This window comes from Globicephala melas, chromosome 15 (genome assembly GCF_963455315.2).
Source record: "Globicephala melas chromosome 15, mGloMel1.2, whole genome shotgun sequence".
NCBI lineage: Eukaryota > Metazoa > Chordata > Mammalia > Artiodactyla > Delphinidae > Globicephala > Globicephala melas.
In genome coordinates this window covers 53,982,598-53,993,195 of record NC_083328.1, presented here as the reverse complement: position 1 = coordinate 53,993,195, position 10,598 = coordinate 53,982,598, and positions in this window count along the sequence as shown.

The window sequence follows — 10,598 nt, the reverse complement described above, 5'->3', positions numbered from 1 at the left end:
GCTGAGCCCAGTAGTGGGACAAGACATTTATGACTTTGGGCAATGCATTGCTGATATGGGGGAAACTGACAAATCCTGGGGACAGGTATGGGCTGTGGGAAAGATCCAAGACAGAGAGGGAGCTCTAAAAGCCAAAAGGCTATCCCAACTGGCTCTAAAGTGTCCCGTAAAATTAACTTGGAGGCAAATGTGGTTTGATCTCCTTGCTGCGAGGACCCCACCTGAGAAGATAGACCGCCAACCCAAATCTGGGTTGGTAGGCCTGTGCAAAGCCTTAAAACCTGAAGGACAGCTCAGAACTGTCCCACCTGCCCTTTTCTTCCCTGATGCCCTGCCTGTTCCCGCAGAGGCTTCAGGGACACAGTCCTGTTTGGAGTGGGTGTCTCCCATGCCCCAGGTATAGGATGCAGACCAAGATCACCTCCAGGTGAGAGCAGTTGGAGACAATCAGAGGTCTCATGTGGTGTTCACTATTCACTGGTCCCCTAGAAATAAACAAAAGGTGATGGCTCTAGTTGATAGTGGAGCCTAATGTGCTCTAATACATGTTCAACTGCAGAGGTTTCCTCATCCCCTCGGCACCGTCAACACAGTGGGTATTGTATGCCCTGCCCACGACACTTTCAACAGCCGGTATGGTCAGTAAAAATGTCAGATGGCTCATGGTGACTGGCCATGGGCCACCGAGAATTGAACAAGGTGGGGCCCCATCTGTGCAGCTGTGCCCAACTGACCTCATCTTAGAAACCTTGACATGGCCCTAGGAAGGTACCATGCTGTGTTGCCCTTTTTAGTTCACCTTGGGCCACTAAGTCACAAGATCATTTTGCCTTCACATGGGAGGGACAAAAATGCACCTTTCAAATGCTTCCCCAAGGCTGCCGCATGTCATGGGATGGGAACCCTAGACCTGTCCCTGTTCTCCTTCTCCACATCAGGAAAATGGGTCCACTACATCAATGATACTATGTTAACCTGTGAAGACTTGCCTCTGCTGCAGGACACTCTGCAGACTTTACTGGAACAGCTGTGAGGGAAAGGATGGGCGGTGAACCCACAGAAAATTCAAGGCCCAGGCACCGCCATAAAGTTTTTGGGAGTCATGTGGTTGGGTAAGCTTCACATTGTCCCAGAAGCTGTGATTGATAAAGTACAAGCCTGTCCAACCCCTAAGAACACAAAAGAGGTGCAAGCCTCTGTAGGGATTTGGGGTTTGGAGGATGTTTATTCCCCACCAGGCACAGTGCTCCATCCCTTATGCCACTTGGTAAAGAAAGGGCATTTGTGGGACTGGGGATCAGAGCAGCAAGCCGCCTTTGAGAAGGAAGAATACTAGTGAAGCAGATGAAAGCTCTGGGCGTCTCCCAAGTAGGGCTGCCCTTTGAGTTTGGTGTTTATGTGGCTCTGCAAGGTATGGGCTGGGCACTGTGGCAACAGGAGAGAGTCCTCCTAGGATTTTGGTCTCAGCTCTGGAAGGGGGCAGAAACCCCATGTATCCAATAGAGTAACAGCTCCTGGCAGTGTACACAGCACTCCCACAGGCAGAGCCTCTCACGAAGGCGAGAACATCCCTTCCTATCAACGGGTAGGTTGAGAACATTTTCCATCGACCCACCTCTGCCATGGCTCAACCTCCCACTCTAAGTGGCAGCCTTTTTACATCAGAGGAGCACCCTTCTGCCAGCCCACTGTCTCTAGATATGTGGGTGCTACTAGGCCTTGTAGGGTATGTGGATCCTCCAGATGCCCTCTCCCCTATTTCTGTGGCAGCCCCTGCAGCCTGTAGAAAGGGAATGGGGGAAATTTCCTCGCATGCCTGGTATACAGATGAAACTAGTCAGGACAATCAGCCCATGTGGACTGCAGTCACTGTTCAGCCCAACACTGACACCATCTGGATGGAAAGAGGAATGAACCACAGCAGCCAGTGGGTTGAACTCAGAGCACTTTGGCTGGTGATCACTCATGAGCCCCGGCTGTTAACTCTTTACATTGACAGCTGGGATGTTCTAAAGGGATTAATCCTATAGCTTGAACAAGAGGAAGCTGAGGGGTGAATGACCATGAATAAGCCATGTGGAGTCAGGATATATGGAAGGACATCTGGGTTCATCTGCAAGAGCCTGAGGCAGCCCTGTCTTCCAAAGTCCCACCTCGTAAAGCACTGACATTCCCTGGCAGTTAGGAAGCTTGGGTACAAGCTCTAGCAACTGACCCTTAGTAGATACAGCAGACTGGGTGCATAGAAAGAGCAGTCACTGCAGCGCCTGGGTGGCATATTGCCAAGTGTGCTGGATTGCCCTCAAAATATAATGACTTGTTTAATTCAGTAACAGCATGTCCTGTGTGTTCTAAACAACTCCCAAGACAACAAACTGCAAAAGGAGTCTGTGGCCATTCACCAGAGTTCCCAACCAGTGAGGGATTGCAAATTGATTATATTGGCCACTCCCTCCAAGTGAGGGTTTTAAACATGCCTTGGTTTGTGTGGTCACTGCATCTGGCCTTTCATCTGTTGCCACTCAAACCAGGCTGCCACCATTAGGGGATTAGAGAAGCTGAGTACCACGGACAGATACCCTCATTGACTAGACAGTGAGTGGACATCACATTTCAAAGGTCATGATGTACAAGAATGGGCAAAGGAACATGACATTGAGTGGAAGTTCCATCTCCCCTAGATCCCACAAGCAGCCGCATTGGTAAAAAGGAAGAATGAAATATTAAAGCAACAGATTAAATTACTAACAAGTAAAGGACCTTTGCTGGGTAGACTACAGTACTGTCCTAGGCTTTAATACATTTGAAGGATCAGCCAGTAGGGCCTGTTGCCCCATGTGTCAGACTGGGGACCCCTGCTGCGATAGCCAATGCCTTAAAGGTATGGAAGTCTCGGGAGATGGCCATTGCCCTGACTCTTATTGTGGATCAACGTGCTGCTGAGAACACCAAGCCCCATCACACCTCGGACAGGCATATCTACTGGAATTTGCAATGGGGCATACCCACAGGGATGGGAGAGTTACTTCACACTCCTGGGTGAAGGGGAACTAGTCAGCCTCCACTGGGATCCTGTCGTCCTGCTGTAAGCTGGACCTTTAGAAACACACTATACCTGGAATGGAACACACACCATTGAAAGAGAGGAGAGGATAAGGGTCCTCTTCTGCTTTATCCTGCCCCCCGGTCCACCTCCTCACATCTGACAGCAACTGATTCCTCCAGTCAACATGTATGGTTTGCACAACCATGTCAAGTTCCTAAAGCTGCAGCTACATTAACATCCAAGGGTCAGGCCACAGTGTAGTTCTTATAGAAAGGGAAGACATTCCCATACAGGTTTCTACTAAATGTCTGTCTTTTTGACCTTAGACTTCTTATGTTCCTGTGGTGTCTGGATAGGCACCTGATGGAAATGCCTTTCTGTGGTGGGCTCACTTGTATGCCCAGCAAAGTAATCAATCCAACTGTTAGGTATGTAGGCAGCTGCCCCTCTCTAGCTCTTCAGGATTGCCATGGAGGGTGTCATCACCCCAGGGAGGGGACTGGAAGGCCCTAACACAGTACATTAAGGAAGAACAAGCTAGGACTAGTACTTTTAATTCATCTGTTATCAGCCATACTGATCCAGAACCCTGGCCTGTGGCACACATGATCAATAACTCTGGGCATGTGTACTCTTTTTCTGTCAATCAAACTATACAGAGAGTCCACCAAACTGCTGATTGGAAGGGTCCTAAAAATACCACCATCAAAGCCAGGGTTGCTACACTCAGATTTGGGATGGGTTCATGTAGTTCACCCCAGGTTATGGACACTTGAACACCCAGGCACCCCTAAGCTGGGAACAGAAAAAATTACTCCAAACAGAACCAACCCAATTGTACAAGGAATATGGGATGAATATCACTGGAACTGTGCAGTCATTCTGTCATGACTGGTTTGGCACTGACTGATCATGCTGTCCAGGTCTAAAATAATAATTTATTACTAGCCCTGAATGGGACTGAATGGTTGTATGACACAAATATTTGGCTGTGACTTTAACTTGGGTGGTTGGGCTACTTAACTCTGGGTTTTCCCTGGGTGCAGGGGAGAAAGTGCCCCACAGTACCAAACTTGCAAACTTCCCTCTCCCTAAGGCCAGATGGGCACATTCTATTTTCCACTGGCACGATCATTTGGCCACTGCCTTTGCCCCTTCTGTTGGCTTGGAGAACATTATAGCACATGTAGAAGCCTTTACTAAATTCACCCAACAAGCCTTAAATGATAGCTGGCAAAGCCTGTCTTTACTGAACACTAAACTGTCTCTAATGAGAAAAGCTGTCCTCCAAAATAGAATATACTTGGACATTTTTATTGCCTCGCAAGGAGGCACCTTGCCATTATCCAGAAAGAATGTTATGAGTCTGCTAATGTATCATCTTTACTAAATCACACGAGGACACAAGTGAATGACCTGAGTGATCTGACCCTTGGCCTAAGGGACTTACAAATCAGTGATTTGGATCATGGGGCTTTATGTGGGAAAATTGTTACTTATTTTGGGATTCATCTTAATCTATGTTTTCTCTTGCATGTGCTTATATTGTTGCTGTGGTACCCACCTCCAGTGCAGTCAGATAGCTGCCAAACAAGCCACCTCCATGCTATTGAAACACCTTGCTATGCTCTCAGGGCACATTGTGGAAGAGGCGGGGGCATGTAAGACGGTCAGGGCTAGTCATGAGGGTTGGAGTGTTGGAGGAGGTAACCAAGAGGATGTGACCACTGAACTGGACCCAGGCAATTGGAAACTCCTCATCCTCTCTCTGTCTCTGGAATGTACTTTCTGCCCACCGTTCCCACAGTGGGAGGTGTTTCAAGGGCAGTCTTGAGAAAGCATGTGTTGTTGGGACCATCTGGACAGGATACGTGACTGAACCCCATTAAGGGGTTTGCGTTCTTCAATATTGCATTTCTTTTCCTTAAAAGGTAATAACCTGTTTATTATATAGTAGAACTTAGCTTAACCCAGATAATTTAGACATAGCCATGGCATTATAATTTTATTTTGGTCACTGAGGTTGGGGAAAAAAACAATCTAAAGACTTAAGTAGTCTCTGAAGGCCTATAAATTTTTCAGCCTTCCCTTTCTCCCAATTTTGAAGGACTGTATGACTTTGATGAAAAGTAAGACTGCCTTCAGTCTTCTATGTCTGTCAGGCATTATTGTTGGTGAGGTTCTAAAAACCCAAAAAGAAAGCCAACAAAAACAAAGGAAAAGCCTTGAAAGACCTGAACATGAATCAATTAAATTATCAATTTAAAAATCAATTAAAGGCAATCAATTAAAAAATCTCCAGAACACCTGGAATTTGGCAGTATTCACATCACTTTTGGGCATTGTGAAATCAAGCAAAACATTCTATTTGGTCTTCTAAATCATTGCTATTCAAAGGGTGATTCCTGGACCAGCAGCATCCGCATCACTTGGAAATGCCTTAGAGATGCAGAATCTGAGGCCTCATACTAGAGCTCCTGAATCATCATCTGTATGTAAACAAGATGCTTAGAAGATTCATGGGCATGTTAAGTTTTCAAGGAATTGGTCCCTTTAATCTAAGTTATCAAATTTGTGAGCGTAGCGTTCTTTGTAGTATTCCTTATTCGCTTTTTAAGGACTGTGGGGTCTATAAAGATGCCCCTTCTTTCATTTCTGATACTGGTAACTAGCTTTTAATTTTGTTGAATTTCTCTTTTGTTTTTCTGTTTTCCTTTTGTTGATTTTTGCTCTAATTTTAAAATTATTTCCTTGCTTTTGCTTGCTTTTGTTTTAATTTACTCTTCTTTCTCTAGTTCGCTAAGGTGAAAGCTGAGGTTATTGGTATTAGAACTTTTCACTTTTCTAAAATATACATTTAATGCTACAAAACTCCTTCTAAGTTTTGCTTTAGCTGCATCCTACAAATTTTGATAAGTAGGTTAATTTTCATTTAGTTAATAATATTTTAAAATTTTCTCTTGAGATGACTTTTTTGACTCATGATTTACTTAGAAGTGTGTTGTTTAATTTCTGGCTATCTTTCTGTGTTAATTTCTAGTTTAATTCCATTGTGGTATGAGGACATATTTTGTATGACTTCTATTATTTTGAATTTGTTAATTGCCCAGAATGTTCCATGTGAGCTTGAAAAGAATGTGTATTTTGCTGTTGTTTCATGGAATATTCTATAAATGTCAATCAGTTCAAGTTGATTGATAATGCTATTCAGGTCATCTGTAGTCTTACTGATTTTCAGCCTGCTTGAAATATCAATTATTAACAAAAATGTGTTGAAGTGTCCAACTATATTATTGGATTTGTCTATTTCTCCTTACAGTATCAGTTTTTGTCTCATATATTTTAATGCTCTACTGTTAGCTGCATACACATTTAGGATTGTTATGTCTTCTGGAGAATCGATCTCTTTTACTTTAATTAATTTTTTTATTGGAGTATAGTTGATTTACAATGTTGTGTTAGTTTCTGCTGTACAGCAAAGTGATTCAGTTATATATACACATATATCCACTCTTTTTTAGATTCTATTCCTATATAGGTCATTACAGAGTATTGAATAGGGTCCCCAGTAGGTTCTTACTAGTCATCTAATATGGTGACTTATCATATTAGTTATCTAATATGATAGCCATCTGTATGTCAGAGAAATTTCTATTTAGATCTTCAATTGGGTTGTTTGTTTTTTTGATATTGAGCTGCATGAGCTGTTTGTATGTTTTAGAGATTAATGTCTTGTCGGTTGCTTAGTTTGCAAATATTTTCTCCCATTCTGTGGGTTTTCTTTTCATCTTGTTCATGGTTTCCTTTGCTGTGCAAAAGCTTTCAAGTTTAATTAGGTCCCATTTGTTTATTTTTATTTTCATTACTCTTGGAGGTGGATCAGAAAAGATCTTGCTGCGATTTACGTCGGAGAATGTTCTGCCTATGTTTTCCTCTAAGAGTTTTATAGTATCCAGTCTTACATTTAAGTCTTTAATCCATTTTGACTTTATTTTTGTGTATAGTGTTAGAGAATGTTCTAATTTAATTCTTCTACATGTAGCTGTTCAGTTTCCCAGCACCACTTATTGAAGATAGTCTTTTCTCCAGTGTATTTTCTTGCCTCCTTTGTCATAGAATAGGTGACCATATGTGCATGGGTTTATTTCTGGATTTTCTATCCTGTTCCATTTATCTATATTTCTGCTTTTGTGCCAGTACCATACTTTTTTTTTTTTTTTTTTTGCGGTACGTGGGCCTCTCACTGTTGTGGCCTCTCCCGTTGTGGAGCACAGGCTCCAGACGCGCAGGCTCAGCGGCCACGGCTCACGGACCCAGCCGCTCCGCGGCATGTGGGATCTTCCTGGACCGGGGCACGAACCCGCGTCCCCTGCATCGGCAGGTGGACTCTCAACCACTGCGCCACCAGGGAAGCCCCAGTACCATACTTTTTTGATTAATGTAGCCCTGTAGTATAGTCTGAAGTCAGAGAGGCTGATTCCTCCAGCTGTGTTTCTTTCTCAAGATTGCCTTGGCTATTCAGGGTCTTCTGTGTTTCCATACAAATCATAAAAAGTTTTGTTCTGATTCTGTGAAAAATGCTATTGGTAATTTGATAGGGATTGCATTGAATCTGCAGATTACTTTGGGTAGTATTGTCATTTTGACAATATTGATTCTTCCAATCCAAGAACATGGTATATCTCTCCATCTGCTTGTGTCGTCTTTGATTTCTTTCATCAGTACCTTATAGTTTTCTGAGTACAGGTCTTTTGCCTCCTCAGGTCGGTTTATTCCTAGGTATTTTATCTTTTTGGTCTGATGGTAAATGGAATTGTTTCCTTAATTTCACTTTCTGATCTTTCATGTTTAGTGCATAGGAATGCAAGAGATTTCTGTGCATTAATTTTGTATCCTCAAATTTACCAAATTCATTGATGCACTTCAGTAGTTTTCTAGTAGCATCTTTAGAATTCCCTGTGTACAGTAAGTCCCCTACATACGAATGAGTTCTGTTCCAAGAGTGCATTCATAAGTCCAATTTGTTCATAAGTCCAATAAAGTTAGCCTAGGTACCGAACTAACACAATCGGCTATATAGTACTGTACTGTAGTAAGTTTATAATACTTTTTCACACAAATAATACATAAAAACAAACACAAAAAATAAAGAAAAAAAATTTTAATCTTACATGACAGTACCTTGAAAAGTACAGTAGTACAGTACAACAGCTGGCATATGGAGCCGGCATCAAGTGAACAGGAAAGAAGGGTTACTACCTGGAGGAGGGAGAGGAGGTGGGAGATGGTAGAGCTGAAGGATTGTCAGCAATAGGAGATGGAGGGCAAGCTGCAATTTCACTTATGCCTGACGTTGATGGCACAGGTTCTGGTTCCTTGCTGGATTCAATTCTATCTACCCTCTGAAAAAACGATCCAGTGGTGTCTGGGTAGTAGCTCTTTTTATCTCACCATAGATGGTGCCAGACACGTGCACTAATTTATGTGATTGGACATGCAAACACACATTTACATCTTTGAAAGTTCACAACTTGTAGGTTCCTATGTAGGGGACTTACTGTATAGTATCATGTCATCTGCAAACAGTGACAGTTTTACTTCTTTTCCAATTTGGATTCCTTTTATTTATTTTTCTTCTCTGATTGCCATGGCTATGACTTCCAAAATTATGTTGAATAAAAGTAGAAAGAGTGGACATCCTTGTCTTGTTCCCAATCTCAGGGGAAATCCTTTCAGTTTTTCACCATTGAGAATGATGTTTTCTGTGGGTTTGTCATATATGGCCTTTATTGTGTTGAGGTATGTTCCCTCTATGCTCACTTTTGGAGAGTTTTTATAGTAAACCCTAAATGTGTGTTGAATTTTGTCAAAAGCTTTTCCTGCATCTATTGAGATGATCATATAGTTTTTATTGTTTAATTTGTTAATGTGGTGTATCACACTTATTGATTTGTGTGTATTCAAGAATCCTTGCATCCCTGGGATAAGTCCCACTTCATCATGGTGTATGATCTTTTCAATGTGTTATTGGATTCTATTTGCTAGTCTTTTGTTGAGGATTTTTGCATCTATGTTCATCAGTCATATTGGTCTGTAATTTTCTTTTTTTGTGATATCTTTGTCTGGTTTTGGTATTAGGGTGATGGTGGTCTCATAGAATGATCTTGAGAGTGTTCCTTCCTCTGCAATTTTTTGGAAGAGTTTGAGAAGGATGGGTGTTAACTCTTCTCTAAATGTTTGAGAGAATTCACCTGTGAAGTCTTCTGGTCCTGGACTTTTGTTTGTTGGAAGTTTTAAGATCACAGTTTCAATTTCATTACCTGTGATTGGTCTGTTCATGTCTTCTATTTATTCCTGTTTCAGTCCTGGAAGTTTGTACCTTTCTAAGAATTTGTCCATTTCTTTGAGGTTGTCCATTTTACCAGCATATAGTTGGTTGCAATAGTCTCTTATGATCCTTCATATTTCTGTGGTGTCAGATGTAACTTCTTTTTCATTTCTGATTTTATTGATTTGAATTCTCTCCTTTTTTTTCTTAATGAGTCTGGCTAAAGTTTTATCAATTTTGTTAATCTCCTCAAAGAACCAGCTTTTAGTTTCATTGATCTTTGCTATTGTTTCCTTCATCTCTATTTCATTTATTTCTGCTCTGATCTTTATGATATCTTTCTTTCTACTAACTTTAGGTTTCGATTGTTCTTCTTTCTCCAGTTGATTTAGGTGTAAGGTTAGGTTGTTTACTTGAGATTTTTCTTGTTTTCTGAGTTCCCTCTTAGAACTGCTTTTGCTGCATCTCATAAGTTTTGGATTGTCGTGTTTTTGTTGTCATTTTTTTCTAGGTTTTTTTTTTTCTTTTCTTTTTTTTTTTGCGGCATGCGGGCCTCTACTGTTGTGGCCTCTCCCGTTGCGGAGCACAGGCTCTGGACGTGCAGGCTCAGTGGCCATGGCTCACAGGCCCAGCCGCTCCGCGGCATGTGGGATCTTCCTGGACCGGGGCACGAACCCGTGTCCCCTGCATCGGCAGGTGGACTCTCAACCACTGCACCACCAGGGAAGCCCTCTAGGTATTTTTTGATTTCTTCAGTGATCCATTGGTTGTTTAGTAACATATTATTTAGTCTCCATGTGTTTGTGATTTTTACATTTTTTTTCCTGTAATTGATTTCTAATCTCATAGCGTTGTGGTCAGAAAAGATGCTTGATATGATTCCAATTTTCTTAAATTTACCAAGACATGATTTGTGGCCCAAGATGTGATCTATCCTGGGGAATGTTCCAGGTGCACTTGAGAAGAAAGTATTCCACTGCTTTTAGATATCAGTTAAGTCTATCTGGTCTCATGTGCCATTTGAGGCTTGTGTTTCCTTATTAATTTTCTATCTGGATGTTCTGTCCATTGGTGTAAGTGGGCTGTTAAAGTCCCCCACTCTTATTGTGTTACTGTGGATTTCCCCTTTTATGGCTGTTAGCATTTACCTTATATACTCAGGTGCTCCTATGTTGGGGGCATGTATATAATATATATATATATAATATATATATTTAATATATA